The sequence below is a fragment of the Oncorhynchus mykiss genome, chromosome 12 (genome assembly GCF_013265735.2).
Source record: "Oncorhynchus mykiss isolate Arlee chromosome 12, USDA_OmykA_1.1, whole genome shotgun sequence".
Classification (NCBI taxonomy): Eukaryota; Metazoa; Chordata; class Actinopteri; order Salmoniformes; family Salmonidae; genus Oncorhynchus; species Oncorhynchus mykiss.
This window is the reverse complement of record NC_048576.1, coordinates 42,822,192-42,841,979: the sequence shown is the minus strand read 5'-3', so window position 1 is coordinate 42,841,979 and position 19,788 is coordinate 42,822,192. Positions and strand designations below refer to the sequence as shown.

At 40.7% G+C, this 19,788-nt stretch overlaps 1 protein-coding gene across 2 annotated transcripts in view; it reads right to left on the bottom strand.

The window, feature by feature from the left end:
* Nucleotides 1-19,788, bottom strand: part of opcml (opioid binding protein/cell adhesion molecule-like) — a 409,983-nt gene that overhangs the window by 92,968 nt on the left and 297,227 nt on the right. The gene's annotated exons all lie outside the window — the stretch shown is intronic.

The window sequence follows — 19,788 nt, the reverse complement described above, 5'->3', positions numbered from 1 at the left end:
TAGGTATGTAACCAGTGATTGGGGACCATGGGGTGAGTGGTTTGCTCTCGTACATCTCATTGACCTTTATATCTAATGCCCTAATTATTATGGATTTCTAATGTTCATTTCTGGCTCATTTAGGGGACAGTTCCTAACCTACTTTTAAATGCCACAGAATAGCTTTCTCCAATCCTTACAGATTTGGCTTGTCACCTAAAACCCTCACAAACTTTTCAGATGCACAATTGAGAGCATCCTGTTGGGCTATATCACTGCCTGGTATGGCAACTGCACAGGCACACAACCACAGGGCTCTCCAGACACATCACCAGGGGAAAACTACCTGCCCTGCAGCACCCGATGTCACAAGAAGGCCAAAAAGATAATCAAGGACAACAACCACCCAAGCCACTGCCTGTTCACCCCGCTACCATCCAGAACGCGAGGTCAGTACAGGTGCATCAAAGCTAGGACCGAGAGACTGAAAAACTGTTTCTAGCTCAAGGCCATCAGACTGTTAAACAGCCATCACTAGCACAGAGAGGCTGCTGCCTACATACAGACTTGAAATCATTGTCCACTTTAATGAATGGAACACTAGTCACTTTAATAATGCAACTTTAATAATATTTGCATATCCTGCATTACTCATCTCATATGTATATACTGTATTCTATACTATCTATTGCATCTTCGCCTATGCCGCTCTGTCATTGCTCATTCATATATTTATATATTCTTATTCCATTCCTTTACTTAGATTTGTGTGTATTAGATATTTGTTGAGGAATTGTTAGATATTACTTGTTAGATATTGCTGCACTGTCGGAACTAGAAGTACAAGCATTTCGCTACACTCGCAATAACATCTGCTAACCATGTGTGTGACCAATACAATTTGATTTGATTTTGATGAGATGTTCCATTACAAATCAATGAAGAAAATACAAGTAAATTACTGAAAGCATACTGAGCAAAAATATAAATGCAACATGTAAAGTGTTGGTCCCAGGTTTCATGAGCTGAAATAAAAGATAAACAAAAAGCGTATTTCCCTAAAATGTTGTGCACAAATTTGTTTACATCGCTGTCAGTGAGAATTTCTCATTTGCCAAGATAATCCATCCACCAAGTCCAGGTGTTATATCAAGAAGCTGATTAAACAGCATGATCACTAAACAGGTGCACCTTGTGTTGGGGACAAAAAAAGGTCACTCTAAAATGTTTATTTATGTCACACAACACAATGCCACAGATGTCTCAAGTTTTGAGGGAGCGTTAAATTGGCATGCTGACGGCAGGAATGTCCACCAGAGCTGTTGACAGATAATTAATGTGCAGTTCTCTACCTCCAACATTATTTTAGAGAATTTGGCAGTACGTCTAACTGACCTCACAACCGCAGACCAAGTGTAACAACCCCAGCCCAGGACTTCCTCATCTGGCTTCTTCATCTGTGGGATTGTCCAAGACCAGCCACCGGACAGCTGATGAAACTGTGGGTTTGCACAACTGAAGAATTTCTGAACAAACTGTCAGACACCGTATCAGGAAGCTCATCTGCGTGCATGTTGTTCTCACCAGTGTCTTGACCTGACTGCAGTTCGGCGTCATAACGATCTTCAGTGGGTAAATGCTCACCTTCGATGGCCACTGGCACGCTGGACAAGTGTGCTCTTCACGGATGAATCCTGATTTCAACTGTACCGCAGTATGGCATCGTGTCGGTGAGTGGATTGCTGATGTCAACATTGTGAACAGAGTGCCACATGGTGGGATTATGGTATGGGCAGGCATAAACTACAGACAACTAACACATTTGCATTTTTTGGACGGCAATTTGAATGACATGACGAGATCCTGAGGCCCATTGTCTTGCCAATCACCCACCGCCATCACCTCATGTTTGATCATGATAATGCACGGTCCCATGTCGCAAGGATCTGTACACAATTCCTGGAAGCTGAAAATGTCCCAGTTCTTCCATGGCCGGTATACTGACCAGACATGTCACCCATTGAGCATGTCTGTGATGCTCTGGATCGACGTGTACAACAGCGTTTTCCAGTTCCCGCCAATATCCAGCAACTTCACACAGCCATTGAAGAGGAGTGGGACAACATTCCACAGGCCACAATCAACAGTCTGATCAACTCTATGCAAAAGAGATCTGTGACCATGAGGCAAGATACTGACTGGTTTTCTGATCCATGCCCCTACATTTTTTTAAGCTATCTGTGACCAACAGATGTACAGTATATCTGTATTACCAGTCATGTGCAATCCATAGATTAAGGCCTAATGACTGTATTTAAATTGACTGATTTCCTTACATGAACTGTAACTCAGTAAAATAGTTGAAATTGTTGCATGTTGCGTTTATATTTTAGTTCAGTGTAGTTCGCCCTTATGTAAGGTCAATTTCACTTAAGAATTTGGTGCCCTATGAAATATACTTTTGCTTTCACTAGCTGGACATTTTTTGTTGAACACAGACGTTTGCAAAGTAAGCATCTGAAGATGGTCAACACAACATGTAAATATCAGAGCCTGATTTTCATTACAGATACCTTAATCAGCCATCACTGGTTCTTATCATATCAATAATGCCATAAGTACATTATAAACCATCTCCAACCCTCTATCAACCGTAGCCGGTCAACGGTAGCAACAGCAGTCAAGTGCTTTCAAAACAGGTATAACACCTCAACCAAGGAATCTGACATTTTGTTGTAAAGCGAGGGGACACACTAAACTACACTGCAACTCCCTCAGCGGGTCTTAACCTTTGGCAGTCTAGTTTCCCTCAGTGTGACTTCAGAGCGAGGAGACCTGACCAGACTAACTGGCTGATGAAAAGCAGGGAGCAGAGTCTATACATCTCGGCCCTCCAAGTCTCCTGCTGAGATGAATGGGCTGGAGAGTCTGTGAAGGAACAGTTGACTGTAGTCTAGAGGGTTGACATCATTGTGTCAGCATTTTTCATGCTGCGGTTGGGAGCGGGTAGTAAGACAGACAACATTGGGCTGAAAATATATTTTGTCATTCCGCAGATTATTTGGAAACGGTCGTCTTTCTGCTTTGTGTGAATTAGCCTAGGCCTACCTATTGTATTAAAAGCACAACTTTGTCCCATTATTCACACACTCTCAATATTCGCTGCTTCAAGTTAAGTAGCCCACCTCTCCTCTCCTAGTTGGTCGTGAGAGATCAAGTGTGCCTAGTATACTGTATGTGTGGTCTTTATTAAATAGTGTCGGATGCCTATGCATGGGCGGAGAATCACGTAGCATTTATCTCTCCAATTCAATTAAATATGACAATGAATATCCCATTGAGCATGGTGAAGTTATTAATTGTACTTTGGATGGTGTAACAATACACCCAGTCACTACAAAGATACTCAGTTATCGGAAAGGAAGGAAACCCCTCAGGAATTTTACCATGAGGCCATTGGTGAGTTTCAAATAGTTAATAGCTGTGATAGGAGAAAACTGAGGATGCATCATCAATATGGTAGTTACTCCACAATACTAACCTAATTGACAGATGAAAAGAAGGAAGGCACTAAAGTAATACTGCAAAAAATGTGGCAAATCAATTCACTTTTTGTCCTGAATACAAAGTGCTGTGTTGTATTGTATTTTCCCCAAACATTACTGAGTACCACTGTCCATATTTCCAAGTATAGTGGTGACTGCATCATGTTATGGGTATCCATCTAATCGTTAAGGACAGGGGAGTTTTTCAGGATCAAAAAATTAATGGAATGGAGCTCAGCACAGGCAAAATCTTAGAGAAAAAAACTGGTTCAGTGTGCTTTTCACCAGATGAATTCACCTTTCAGCAGGACAATAACCTAAATCACAAGTCCAAATCTACACTAGAGTTGCTAACCAAGAGGCAGTGAATGTTTCCGAGTGGCTGAGTTACACTTTTGACTTAAATCTGCTTGAAAATCTATGACAAGACTTAAGTCTTGGTTGTCTAGCAATGATCAAAACCAATTTAACAGAGCTTGAAGTCTTGGGGAAATATTGTGCAATCCAGGTGTGCAAAGTTTTTAAAGACTTACCCAAAGGTGATTCTAATGTGTATTGGCTCTAGGGTGTGAATACTTATGTAAATTACATTTCAGTATTTCAATTTCAATACATTGAAAAAAATCTACAAATACTGTATGTTTTCACTTTGCCAATATTGGGTATTGTGTGTAGATGGGAGAGACAAAAATCAAATGAATCCATTCTGAATGTCGGCTGTAACACAACAAAATGTGGATTAAGTCAAGGGGTATGAAAACCTTCTGAAGCCACTGTATTTGTCTCTGCTGCAAATCATCCTCATAAAAGGTAGGCTATATCCTATATACAAAACGTAGCTCAAGAGAAAGTGCAAGTGTCCGCTTTCATCATTGATGCTGCTACAAGTTTAGTAGAAATACTTGTGAGATCAGGTGTGCGTTTGGTCTCAATTAAATAGAGAAGGCTTACTTGTCCCAAATTTGATGGGACAAGTGTGCTGAGTCACATACGCATGAAATAACATTACGGGACTGCAGTTGGGTTCTGGACCAGCTCTTTCAGTAGCGCCCAGCGGGTGTGGGCAGGTGCGGTATGAAAACCTGCAGGTGCGGGTCGGGAGCCAATGACTAAATAAGTCCTGCTCAAACCTCTATTGAAGTCATCTAGCTTGATAATGGCGGTTGCCAGAGATTAAAACATGCTCAGTTGCAGTGCCCTGATGGTAGTCAGAAATCAAGACCCCAGGAAATGCGTCACTCTGTTCATGTCAGCACAGCGAGGGAGGGAGCTGATAATTAAGGTCTGTGGATGTTGGAAGATTTCTTTAGGGTGTTTATTTCACGATGGAGCTTTTCAATTTTCTGTTCTTATATGATTGGCTCCAAATGGAAAAAGTTACATGACCTTAGGTTGGAGTCATTAAAACTAGTTTTTTAACCACTCCACAAATTTCTTGTTAAACAAACTATAGTTTTGGCAAGTCGGTTAGGACATCTACTTTGTGCATGACACAAGTAATTTTTCCAACAATTGTTTACAGACAGATTATTTCACGTATAATTCACTGTATCACAATTACAGTGGATCAGAAGTTTACATACACTAAGTTGACTGTGCCTTAGAAACAGCTTGGAAAATTCCAGAAAATGATGTCATGGCTTTAGAAGCTTCTGTTAGGCTTCTTGACATATTTGAGTCAATTGGAGGTGTACCTGTGGATGTATTTCAAGGGCTACCTTCAAACTCAGTGCCTCTTTACTTGACATCATGGGAAAATCAAAAGAAATCAGCCAAGATCTCAGAAAAAAAATGTAGACCTCCACAAGTCTGGTTCATCCTTGGGAGCAATTTCCAAATGCCTGAAGATACCACGTTCATCTGTACAAACAATAGTACACAAGTATAAACACCATGGGACCACGCAACCGTCATACCACTTAGGAAGGAGACGCATTCTGTCTTCTAGCATATTGTGTTGCGTTAAGTGCAAATCAATCCCAGAACAACGGCAAAGGACCTTGTGAAGATGCTGGAGGAAATAGGTACAAAAGTATCTATATGCACAGTAAAACAAGTCCTATGTCGACATAACCTGAAAGGCCCCTCAGCAAGGAAGACGCCAATGCTCCAAAACCGGCATAAAAAAGCAAGACTACGGTTTGCAACTGCTCATGGGGACAAAGATCATACTATTTGGAGAAATGTCCTCTGGTCTGATGAAACAAAAATAGAACTGTTTAGCCATAATAACCATAGTTATGTTTGAAGGAAAAAGGGGGACGCTTGCAAGCCGAAGAACACCATCCCAAACGTGAAGCACGAGGGTGGCAGCATCATGTTGTGGGGGTGCTTTGCTGCAGGAGGGACTGGTGCACTTCACAAAATAGATGGCTTCATGAGGAAGGACAATTATGTGGATATAATGAAGCAAAATCTCAAGACATCAGTTAAAGCTTGGTCGCAAATGCGTCTTCCAAATGGACAATGAACCAAGCATACTTTCAAAGTTGTGGCAAAATGGATTAAGGACAACAAAGTCAATGTATTGGAATGGCCATCACAAAGCCCTGACCTCAATCCTATAGAACATTTGTGGCTAGAACTGAAAAAGTGTGTTTGAGCAAGGCCTACAAACCTGACTCAGTTACACCAGCTCTGTCAGGAAGAATGGGCCAAAATTCCCCCAACTTATTGTGGGAAGCTTGTGGAATTCTACCTGAAATGTTTGACCCAAGTTTAACAATTTAAAGGCAATGCTACCAAATACTAATTGAGTGTATGTAAACATCTGACCCACAGGGAATGTGATGAAAGAAATAAAAGCTGAAATAAATAATTCTCTCTACTATTATTCTGACATTTCACATAGTTAAAATAAAGTGGTGATCCTAACTGACCTAAGACAGGGATTTTTTACTGGTATTAAATGTCAGGAATTGTGAAATACTGAGTTTAAATGTATTTGGCTAAGGTATATGTAAACTTCCTACTTCAACTGTAATTTATCAATAGCCAGAAATTGTCAGACTACAGCCACCCAAGTCATATACTGTTCTCTCTGCTACCGCACAGCAAGCGCCAAGTCTGTGACCAAAAGGCAACTGAACAGCTTCTACGACAAAGCCATAAGACTGCTGAATATTTGATCAAATTCCTACCCGGACAATTTACACTGACCCCCTTTATTATTTATTTATTTATTTATCTTAACTGACTCTCCCTTGCCCTGGCTCTATGCACACTCACTTGTTTTCTGTTGGTCTAGGTGTGCAAAGTGTGCATGTTGTGTTCCCTGTCTGTTTGTGCCCAGTTTTGGGTTGGACACTTTTGTCTTCGCCTGTTGTTTTTGGCTTTAATTGTGGATACCGCAATAAAGTTCGGATTCCCCCATTTTCCTCTGCTCTCTGCGCTTGACTCCGCACCCACCCCTCCTGGCTGAATGACACACGTTGTTTCCTCAGAAAACCCAGCAGAGCAAAACGTGTGTGTGTGTTTTTTTTTATGTGCGTGCATGCGTGTGTTTGTATGTCTGTGCAACCTTGGACTACTTTTTACAGCTGATGTGCAACCTATAATAGACTCAAAATCCACATATTCGATGTAATTACTATATAATTTGTATCCAACATTAATGGAATCTTTTACCTTAGGAATCATGACAATGTACTTTTGGCAAATCTCATCCATTGACATCTGCCCACACATCAAAGGCATTGTTACAGCTATGTTCTCCAAATCTATAGTTGATGTTCATTTACAGTGCCTTGCAAAAGTATTCGGCCCCCTTGAACTTTGCGACCTTTTGCCACATTTCAGGCTTCAAACATAAAGATATAAAACTGTATTTTTTTGTGAAGAATCAACAACAAGTGGGACACAATCATGAAGTGGAACGACATTATTGGATATTTCAAACTTTTTTAACAAATCAAAAACTGAAAAATTGGGCGTGCAAAATTATTCAGCCCCTTTACTTTCAGTGCAGCAAACTCTCTCCAGAAGTTCAGTGAGGATCTCTGAATGATCCAATGTTGACCTAAATAACTAATGATGATAAATACAATACACCTGTGTGTAATCAAGTCTTCGTATAAATGCACCTGCACTGTGATAGTCTAAGAGGTCCGTTAAAAGCGCAGAGAGCATCGTGAAGAACAAGGAACACACCAGGCAGGTCCGAGATACTGTTGTGAAGAAGTTTAAAGCCGGATTTGGATACAAAAAGATCTACCAAGACCTGGCCGTCCCTCTAAACTTTCAGCTCATACAAGGAGAAGACTGATCAGAGATGCAGCCAAGAGGCCCATGATCACTCTGGATGAACTGCAGAGATCTACAGCTGAGGTGGGAGACTCTGTCCATAGGACAACAATCAGTCGTATATTGCACAAATCTGGCCTTTATGGAAGAGTGGCAAGAAGAAAGCCATTTCTTAAAGATATCCGTAAAAAGTGTTGTTTAAAGTTTGCCACAAGCCACCTGGGAGACACACCAAACATGTGGAAGAAGGTGCTCTGGTCAGATGAAACCAAAATTGAACTTTTTGGCAACAATGCAAAACGTTATGTTTGGCGTAAAAGCAACACAGCTCATCACCCTGAACACACTATCCCCACTGTCAAACATGGAGGTGGCAGCATCATGGTTTGGGCCTGCTTTTCTTCAGCAGGGACAGGGAAGATGGTTAAAATTGATGGGAAGATGGATGGAGCCAAATACAGGACCATTCTGGAAGAAAACCTGATGGAGTCTGCAAAAGACCTGAGACTGGGACGGAGATTTGTTTTCCAACAAGACAATGATCCAAAACATAAAGCAAAATCTACAATGGAATGGTTCAAAAATAAACATATCCAGGTGTTAGAATGGCCAAGTCAAAGTCCAGACCTGAATCCAATCGAGAATCTGTGGAAAGAACTGAAAACTGCTGTTCACAAATGCTCTCCATCCAACCTCACTGAGCTCGAGCTGTTTTGCAAGGAGGAATGGGAAAAAAATTCAGTTTCTCGATGTGCAAAACTGATAGAGACATACCCCAAGCGACTTACAGCTGTAATCGCAGCAAAAGGTGGCGCTACAAAGTATTAACTTAAGGGGGCTGAATAATTTTGCACGCCCAATTTTTCAGTTTTTGATTTGTTAAAAAGGTTTGAAATATCCAATAAATGTCGTTCCACTTCATGATTGTGTCCCACTTGTTGTTGATTCTTCACATAAAAATACAGTTTTATATCTTTATGTTTGAAGCCTGAAATGTGGCAAAAGGTCGCAAAGTTCAAGGGGGCCGAATACTTTCGCAAGGCACTGTATAACCATTCCAAAATGGTTAAAAATGTCAAACAGATTACTAAAGATGTTCCAACTTTACTACCTGTACACCTAGTCCCCAAAAACATCAGAGCCAACGTCTAGTGTCTCACCAACATACAGTATATAAGTATGTACTCATATGTACTCCTAAACTAAGTATGTACTCATTGTCAAATCAGGGAAGCACCCAGAGTCGTAGAGCAGTAACATCTCCAAATATTTGAGTCTGGGAAGCATCATAAAACACTGGGGCTTGGGGCTGCTTGAGCATTGACGGGAGGAAAAACTAGGCCGATATCATGCTGGTTGGTGGGAGGGAAAAGGGTGACACCTGGCTTTAAACTTCCAAGCTCTTCATTTCAAAGGCAGCTCTGCTCCAGGGACTGGAACTCATACAGTAGCATGCCTGTGTTCTAGGCTCCAGTCCAAATAATGATGTTGCATGAAAGTCAAATGGAATTATTATTATTTGACCCTGCTGGTCATCCATGAACTTTTGAACATCATGGCCATGTACTGTTATAATCTCCACCCTGCACAACCAGAAGAGGACTGGCCACCACTCAGAGCCTGGTTCCTCTCTAAGTTTCTTTCTAGATTCCTGCCTTTTTAGGGAGATTTTCCTAGCCACTATGCTTCCACATCTGCATTGCTTTCTGTTTGGGGTTTTAGGCTGGGTTTCTGTATAGCACTTAGTGACATCGGCTGATGTAAGTAGAGCTTTATAAATACATTTGATTGATTGAATCACAAAGGTATTGCTTATTACGCTTATAGCTGTATTCCATTTATTTTTATCCCCCCCAAAAAACGAATATCACAACCATTATACTCTGTAACTGTTTTCAAATCACCATTGGCCTAATGCTGAAATCCCTGAGCAGTTTCCTTCCTCTCCAGCAACTGAGTTAGGAAGGACACCTCCATCTTTCTAGCGACTGGGTGTATTTATACACAATCCAAAGTAATAGTAGTTAATAACTTCACCATGCTCAAAGGGATATTCAGCATTTGTTTTTTTTATTTTTACACATCCACTGTACCAATCAGTGCCCTTCTTTGCGAGGCATTGGAAAACCTCCCTGGTCTTTGTGCTTGAATCTGTGCTTGAAATTCACTTCTCGATTGAGGTACCTTACAGGGAATTGTATGTGTGGGGTACAGAGATGGACTAGTCATTAAAAAATCATGTTAACCACTATAATTGAACACGGAATGAGTCCATGCAACTTATTATGAAATTTGTTAAGCACATTTTTACTCCTGAACTTATTTAGGCTTGCCATAACAAAGGGGTTTAATACTTATTGATTCATGTGCAAACATTTCTAAAAATCGGATATCACTTTGTCATTATGGGGTATTGTGTGTAGATCGATGAAAAATAAATATTTAATCAATATTAGAATAAGGTTGTAACATAACACAATAGAAAGGGGAAGGGGTCTGAATACTTTTCAAATGCACTGTATGTATGGAGCACAATGTATTCTGTTTGTATCCCTTTATAGCCGCAGACACGCAAGGTACGAATTTCATTACCTTCAAGGTGTTATACTAAATTGGGCTTATGTAGCTAACTACATTTGTCTATTAATTCTGTAAAACAATGCTAATGGCATCAGAGAAGTATTAGCTTGTGTTGTGTCCTTTGAAACTGCCCTGACCTTAGACTATAGTGTCCTGGAAAAATCCTGACTTCATGTCGCACATAACAAAGAACTTGATCCCAAACCTGTGTTTTTTGGAGAGAATATATTGACGGAACACCAGCCTACAACTTCCATAAAATCAGGGACAAAGCATAGGTCCTTGTATGGCAAAAATGTCCAACCAAATGGCGATGTCAGGCTGGTAAGAACATTTTCCTTTTGTGTAACGGGTCATTTAGGTTGGCAGTAGCATTGTTGATGAAATGTAGGCATCGCAACAGAACTAGGAAGCAGTCTTGGGAAAAGAGGGCAGCAAATAAGAGAGTTGCAAACATAGGATCCATGCTCCATTATTCCCTTTAGGCAGTTCATCTTCACTATTCCCATGAGAAGGACTGTCACCAGGAAGGTTAACATTTCACTAATTGTGGTTGTCATCCATTTAGTGAGCTTCCCCCTCACTTCAGGCTCTCTCTTCTCCTGTAGCTCCAAGGCATAGCGATTGGTCTCCTCCACTGTCTCCCACCAGAACAAACTTGAAGCACTCTGCCTCAGAGGGAGATGGCAAGGGGCTTTGCCCTCCAGACTGGGACTCAAAGCCAACAGCAGGACCAGGAGGGGTGAAATGGCTGACGGACTTCCAGCTACCGCAGACCTGTACTTCACCCAGTGTTGGTCGGCCTTCATCAACACCAGCATCTTCAGAGAGCCCTGGGACTTTGTTGGCGGGCAAGGGGTCCTCAGATTCTTGGCCAAAAGGATGGGGGGGGCAGCACCTAACTGTCACTGTCAGAATCTGATTCCTCACTTTCATACTCAGAATTACTCCCAAAATGTTCACATTTGTGAGTTGTCTCCTTTTGAAAGACATTGCTAATGCTACAGCTTAGCCCACTAGCTACATACAGTACACACACAACAACACTGAATGTGAGTTCCAGAGGTTAAGTGAGTGACTGCCAGCACTCGCCATTTGTATCAATAAATTATTATCAGAAAATCGTTTGTGCAGTAATAATTTATTTATTTACGGTTTTATTCACATTTTCAAGTGCTGGTGACAAATCATGGATTCCGATTCTTGCATAGATTGTAATGGACACATATGTGTGTAAAATCATTTTGTGAAGGTTGTACTGATTATGATGAGCTAATGCTAAGCTAATTGCCAGCTGTGTGTGGAGCCATTTTGTTGACATTAAACAAAGCATTCTGGGTGTCACGTAAACATCTGACAGACAAAACATGTTATAACAAAATGAGGTGAAGGGATGGTTCACTTGTTTTTCGAATAAACTTCCAGAAGTGAATGATGGGAAGTGAATTATGGTAGATGACACACCCCCTTCAACATGCATATTGCAAACAGACCCAACTCATCTTGTCACCTCTTTTTATCTTTGGTTGACGTGGAAAAACAAACATGGCGCCATGCACAAACTCTACCAACCATTGGATTACTTTCAACTTTTAGTAGGTGTTTTACTAAATTATTTAGAACACTGGTGAGCCCGTAATGTGAATTGTAAATAATAATTGCTATTAGGTAATTCATATTATGGTTTCTGTCAGCCGAGAGTTAGCTAAATATGTCTGCTTATGTTAGCTCACCGTTTCTCAGTCAGCGGTAGGACTAATGTAGCCTGCATTTTCCGATTTGGGTGAGAATTGTTGTACTGTTGCTACTTCTTTCAAAGTCTGAACATTGCATCCAAAAATAAACTGCTCACATTGAGGACATAAAGACTGTGTTTCTGCAAAATGTTTCTGTTAAAAAAACTGAGTGGCCATCTCAAACCCTAACTGTTGCATCAATCCTAACTAGTTGTTCTATGAAGTGTTCTAATCACACCGGTTTGAGTGTACGCTGCAGGGACCACTATAAATTGATCACGCCCGTGGGCTCATGCACATTATAGGGGTAAATGTAATATAAAAATTATGCAAATCGTTCGTTCTTACCACCAGTAATAGACTGCGAACAGTTAAAATGCTAATTTGCTAGCAAGAGCTTTGGTTGAACCTTGCCTGCGAGGCATTACGGATGACAAAAGCACCCTAGAAATGGGCACAATAAGAACTGTCATTGAATCCATTTAAAATACATGGTCATAAAGGAGAGTAATTATTCTGATAACTGAAAAGTGACTTTTTCACAAAATTGAGGGACACAAAGACAACAAATGTGGTAAAGTGTGGAAATTATATAAAATTAGTGAATGAAATGCAGAAATTGAAAATGCTGAAAATTCTTTTGGGTTGAAGTTTGAACAGTTTATTGGTCGCATACATCGTTTGGCAGATGCTATAGTGGGTGCAGTGAAATGCTTATGTTACTAGCTCCTAACGATGCAGTAAAATGTCAATCAAGTACACAAATAATAACAATTCTTAAAAAAACATAAATAAATCAAGACATTTCAGAATGAATAAAATTAACAACCCAAATAGCACTTTAACAATAATTCAAATGCAGTCTATGCATTCAGAAACCAAGATTGAACTCTTTGGCCTGAATGCCAACTGTCATGTCTGGAGGAAACCTGGCACCATCCGTATGTTGAAGCATGGTGGTGGAAGCATCATGCTGTGGGGATGTTTTTCAGCGGCAGGGACTGGGAGAGTAGTCAGGATCAAGGGAAAGATGAGCAAAGTACAGAGAGCTCCTTGACGAGAACCTGCTCCAGAGCGCTCAGGACCTCAGACTGGGGAAAAGGTTCACTTTCCAAAAGGACAACGACCCTAAGCACACAGCCAAGACAACACAGGAGTGGCTTCGGGACAAGTCTCTGAATGTCCTTGAGTGGCCCAGCCAGTGTCCGGACTTGAACCCGATCGAGCATCATCTTTTTTTTGCTTTGTCATTATGTGGTATTGTGTGTAGATTGATGAGGGGAAAAAAAACAATGTAATCCATTTTAGAATAAGTCTGTAACGTAACAAAATGTGGAAAAAGTGAAGGGGTCTGAATACTTTCCGAATGCATTGTATGTTCACTAGAATAATTACCACAAGATATACTAAGAATGTTATGTACAGTAGTAGATATATTAGTGAGCTATGTCAAGAATCCAGTATATAAATAAATATGTGGTGTATAAAACATGTAACTAAAATGCAATGTACAGTAGTAGAATTATTACAATCAACTATGGCAAGAATACAGAATTTAAATACACAGTGTGAAATAGGAAGTGTCCAGTGGTGTCCAGTGTTGGTAATCAGGCCTACTACTATTGTGTCGTCTGCAAACTTGATGATTGAGTTGGAGGCGTGAGTAGTCACGCAGTCATGGGTGAACATGGAGTACAGGAGGGGGCTGAGCATGCACCATTGTGGGGCCCCTGTGTTGAGGATCAGCGAAGTGGAGGTGTTGTCTCCTACCTTCACCAACTGGGGGAATCCCGTCAGGAAGTCCAGGACCCAGTTGCACAGGGCGGGGGTTCAGACCCAGGGTCTTGAGCTTGATGATGAGCTTGGAGGGTACTATGGTGTTGAATGCTGAGCTATAGTCAATGAACAGCATTCTTACATAAGTATTCCTCTTGTCCAGATGGGATAGGGCAGTGTCCACTGCGATGGCGATTGCATCGTCTGTGAATCTATTGGGGCGGTAAGCAAATGGAAGTGGGTCTAGGGTGTCAGGTAAGGCAGAGGTGATATGATCCTTAAGCAGCCTCTCAAAGCACTTCATGACGACAGAAGTGAGTGCTACGGGGCGTGCCATCAGTCTTGTGTGTTTTCATGTTCATCACTCACTCACTGTCAAAGTCCCTACATCAGCGCATAGCTACTCTGCTACAGATTTTTTTTTTTATGTAAAAATGCAAGCGCCTCACTCAAACGTCACATTTGCTTGTAAACAAAAAAAATACTCTATAACCTTTCATTCTCATAACACACATCGCTATCTGAGTTATACATTTACATAAAGATCATTAATTGGGATTATATTTTGATATATCAAATTGCTATGGAAACATTAAAAATCAGGGAACCGGTGAAGTAGTGATCGACAGCATCACCTTGAAAGGCAAACATTTCTCAGAGACGCAAGCTTGTGAATGTCACTCCAATCTCTGTTTGCCCCTCAGAGATGCCACCAGAAACCCCAAGGGTGAAAACTAACTAGTACCCTCAACATTTATGCGATATTAAATCCTTACATGGGCGATAGATTTATTTCTGGCCTTTATTATAATTGCTTGCCTGTTACTACCTCTGGGGGATCATGGAAGCTAAGCTGTTTGTGCAGAACATGCTGAGTGAACGTAACAGTGGGTTTGTGTAGCAATTGCCACATCTCTTCCACTCTAATAATGTTATTAATGGGGCTGTGTTTATGGCAGTGGAATGGGCCACTGCTTCATCGCCCCTGTTAAAGTGTATCTTTTGGATTGCTCTCATGTTATTAAAGGTTAGGAAAATGCACTAGGTAATTAATTACCTTTGCTGTCTTTGCTGTCAAAAACAGCAGTCTGTTGTAGATGTGCAGGCATTTGTCTATGAGAAAAAAGCTGACGTGTTTACATAAATGTTGTGGTTTATGATATCGAGAGCTTAGTACTATAAGGTTCTGTCTGCATTTTTGTCACCTACTGAGTTATTGACTTAGCCTTGCTCTGTTCAATGTTCTCTACATACTGTATATAGTCCTCTAAATACCCCAATGCATGTTAAATTCAATAGATTACAATAGAATAGAAATTGCTGACACCATTCAAACCAATTCGAAACCAGTTCAAAACTTTGCAGCCAATTATCTCAGAATGATCTTTTTTGCAGATAGAACATCATAGTCCCAAGCTCAAACACACACAAAAAATATTTTAAACTGCAATAGACTTCTTTGAGTTAATTTTGATCAGGGGAAATCTTTGGCCTTGTGACATGGATATGGTTGGAAAATATGTAAATATAGTTGGTTTCATGGCCGGTTCCAGGCATAAGCGACATAAGAGACCACTTAGGCTCCTGCAGACGCAAAGCCCCCTCCCCCCAGAAAATAAATAAGTATATATATATATATATATATAACTATATACAGTGCATTCGGAAAGTATTCAAACCCTTTGACTTTTTCCACATTTTGTTACGTTACAGCCTTATTCTAAAATTGATTTTTTTTTTAATTATCCCATTCTCCTCTGCAGATCCTCTTAAGCTCTGTCAGGTCGGATGGGGAGTGTCACTGCACAGCTATTTTCAGGTCTCTCCAGAGATGTTCGATCGGGTTCAAGTCCAGGCTCTGGATGGGCCACTCAAGGACATTTAGAGAAATGTCCCGAAGCAACTCCTGCGTTGACTTAGCTGTGTGCTTAGGGTCGTTATCCTGTTGAAAGGTGAATCTTCGCCCCAGTCTGGAGTCCTGAGCGCTCTGGAGCAGGTTTTTATGAAGGATCTCTCTGTACTTTGCTCCATTCATCTGTCCCTCTAACTGGACTGGTCTCCCAGTCTCTGCCGCTGACAAATCCTCACAGCATGATGCTGCCACCACCATGTTTCGCCGTAGCAATGGTCCCAGGTTTCCTCCAGACGTGACGCTTGACATTCAGTCTAAAGAGTTCAATCTTGGTTTTATCAGACCAGAGAATCTTGTTTCTCATGGTCTGAGAGACCGTTAGGGGCCTTTTGGCAAACTCCAAGCAGGCTGTCATGCACCTTTTACTGAGGAGTGCCTTCTGTCTGGCCACTCTACCATAAAGGCCTGATTGGTGGAGTGCTGCAGAGATGGTTGTCCTTCTTGAAGGTTCTCCCATCTTCACAGAGGAACTCTAGAGCTCTGTCAGAGTGACCATCGGGTTCTTGGTCACCTCCCTGACCAAGGCCCTTCTCCCCCGATTGCTCAGTTTGGTCGGGCGGCCAGCTCTAGGAAGAGTCTTGGTAGTTCCAAACTCCTTCCATTTAAGAATGATGGAAGCCACTGTGTTCTTGGGAACATTCAATGCAGCAGAAATGTTTTGGTACCCTTCCCAGGTCTGTGCCTCAACATAATCCTGTCTCTGAGCTCTACGGACAATTCCTTTTACCTCATGGCTTGGTTTTTGCTCTAGCATGCACTGTCAACTGCGGGACCTTACGTAGAAAGTGTGTGCCTTTCCAAATCATGTCCAATCAATTTAATTTACCACAGGTAGACTCCAATCAAGTTGTAGAAACATTTTAAGGATGATCAATGGAAACAGGATGCACCTCAGCTCAATTTCAAGTCTCATAGCAAAGGGTCTGAATACTTACTGTATGTAAATAAGGTATTTCAGTTTTTTATTTTGTATACATTTAATATATTTAAATATATATATATATATATATATATATATATATATATATATATATATATATATATATATATATATATATATATATATATATATATAGTGCCTTGCGAAAGTATTCGGCCCCCTTGAACTTTGCGACCTTTTGCCACATTTCAGGCTTCAAACATAAAGATATAAAACTGTATTTTTTTGTGAAGAATCAACAACAAGTGGGACACAATCATGAAGTGGAACGACATTTATTGGATATTTCAAACGTTTTTAACAAATCAAAAACTGAAAAATTGGGCGTGCAAAATTATTCAGCCCCCTTAAGTTAATACTTTGTAGCGCCACCTTTTGCTGCGATTACAGCTGTAAGTCGCTTGGGGTATGTCTCTATCAGTTTTGCACATCGAGAGACTGACATTTTTTCCCATTCCTCCTTGCAAAACAGCTCGAGCTCAGTGAGGTTGGATGGAGAGCATTTGTGAACAGCAATTTTCAGTTCTTTCCACAGATTCTCGATTGGATTCAGGTCTGGACTTTGACTTGGCCATTCTAACACCTGGATATGTTTATTTTTTAACCATTCCATTGTAGATTTTGCTTTATGTTTTGGATCATTGTCTTGTTGGAAGACAAATCTCCGTCCCAGTCTCAGGTCTTTTGCAGACTCCATCAGGTTTTCTTCCAGAATGGTCCTGTATTTGGCTCCATCCATCTTCCCATCAATTTGAACCATCTTCCCTGTCCCTGCTGAAGAAAAGCAGGCCCAAACCATGATGCTGCCACCACCATGTTTGACAGTGGGCATGGTGTGTTCAGGGTGATGAGCTGTGTTGCTTTTACGCCAAACATAACGTTTTGCATTGTTGCCAAAAAGTTCAATTTTGGTTTCATCTGACCAGAGCACCTTCTTCCACATGTTTGGTGTGTCTCCCAGGTGGCTTGTGGCAAACTTTAAATGACACTTTTTATGGATATCTTTAAGAAATGGCTTTCTTCTTGCCACTCTTCCATAAAGGCCAGATTTGTGCAATATACGACTGATTGTTGTCCTATGGACAGAGTCTCCCACCTCAGCTGTAGATCTCTGCAGTTCATCCAGAGTGATCATGGGCCTCTTGGCTGCATCTCTGATCAGTCTTCTCCTTGTATGAGCTGAAAGTTTAGAGGGACGGCCAGGTCTTGGTAGATTTGCAGTGGTCTGATACTCCTTCCATTTCAATATTATCGCTTGCACTGTGCTCCTTGGGATGTTTAAAGCTTGGGAAATCTTTTTGTATCCAAATCCGGCTTTAAACTTCTTCACAACAGTATCTCGGACCTGCCTGGTGTGTTCCTTGTTCTTCATGATGCTCTCTGCACTTTTAACGGACCTCTGAGACTATCACAGTGCAGGTGCATTTATACGGAGACTTGATTACACACAGGTGGATTGTATTTATCATCATTAGTCATTTAGGTCAACATTGGATCATTCAGAGATCCTCACTGAACTTCTGGAGAGAGTTTGCTGCACTGAAAGTAAAGGGGCTGAATAATTTTGCACGCCCAATTTTTCAGTTTTTGATTTGTTAAAAAAGTTTGAAATATCCAATAAATGTCGTTCCACATCATGATTGTGTCCCACTTGTTGTTGATTCTTCACAAAAAAATACAGTTTTATATCTTTATGTTTGAAGCCTGAAATGTGGCAAAAGGTCGCAAAGTTTTATATATATATATATATATATATATATATATATATACACACACATAATGTTTTTGTTTTGTCATTATGGGGTGTTGTGTGTAGATTGATGAGGAAAATGTTTAACTTAATTCATTTTAGAATAAGGCTGTAAGGTAACAAAATAAGGAAAAAGTCAAGCGGTCTGAATACTTTCTGAATGCACTGTATATATACTCTACCAAAAATGTTCTGCAATACTAGCCAATGTCAGCAAAACATTTTTTTGCCAGCTGTCTAAACTTAGTTATCATTGTTGAATTACTGACGCAGGACATGTGCCCAGTGTCCCTGATCCTCACGGGCTCCACTTGATTTTGTTAGTCACTCTCACTCAAATGCCATATTAAAATAGCATAAATCATGGCAAAATGTGTAGAATTGCAGTTAATACGTTTCAAAACGGCAAAGTTTCTCTCAGCCCCATGGCAAAAGGTGTGGAATTGCAGAAAATTAACTCAAAAACTTTTTCACTCTGCCATCATAAAGGGGCCACTAAAATGTTTGGCTTAGGGCCCCCAAAAAGCTAAAGCTGGCCATGGTTGGTTTAGTAAAGTCCCAATCACTACTGTAACGTGTTAAGGAAAAATCTTAGAGCAGCTGATATTTATTAAGCATCAGACATTATGTACATGCATAATTTGCATCTCTGCCTTTGGATAAAAGCCCAAAATAAAGCTTGGCAAAATAGCCTTGAATGTGCTTCTGGTTCACACCCGCTCTAAAATCATTATGTAAATGAGTATGGGAAGGTAGCGCAAAGCAGGCCAAATAGCCGTAGAACTCAATAGGTGAGAAATTGACTCTCCACTCCCTGTGGTAGGAAAAAAAATGAAGAGAGCACTTAATGTGTTACAAAGAAAAAAGCTTAGGAGCTGACTCTCCAATTTCTATTCTCCTAATGTCGCCAGAATATTTCAAATGCCTCATTACTTGTGTTTGAGGGACTAAATTAGAGGCTCTTCTCCATCCAATAATGATTTCTAACGCTTATTACGCCAATGTGCATTAAATTGAGAGGCCAATTCTTCCTCTTTTAGACTCCCCTTATGCTAGAGAGTGCTAGGGCCTAATCTAAAAACAGAGAGTTACATCATTACACTTGAGGAAATCATAGAGGATAATCCAGTAGTCCATTTAGAGGGCTTTATAATTGAATTGAATTATGCTTGCCCTCTGACAGGCCACATTGTGAGTGACATTTTGCTCAGGAGATGGCATACGTTTTGAGGCCAGCCTAGAAAGACTGGCAGAATCCACCACTGTTAGGAAGGCTAAAAGGATTAGCGTTGTCTGAAATAACTCACCGAATCAGGTTTACAGGCAAT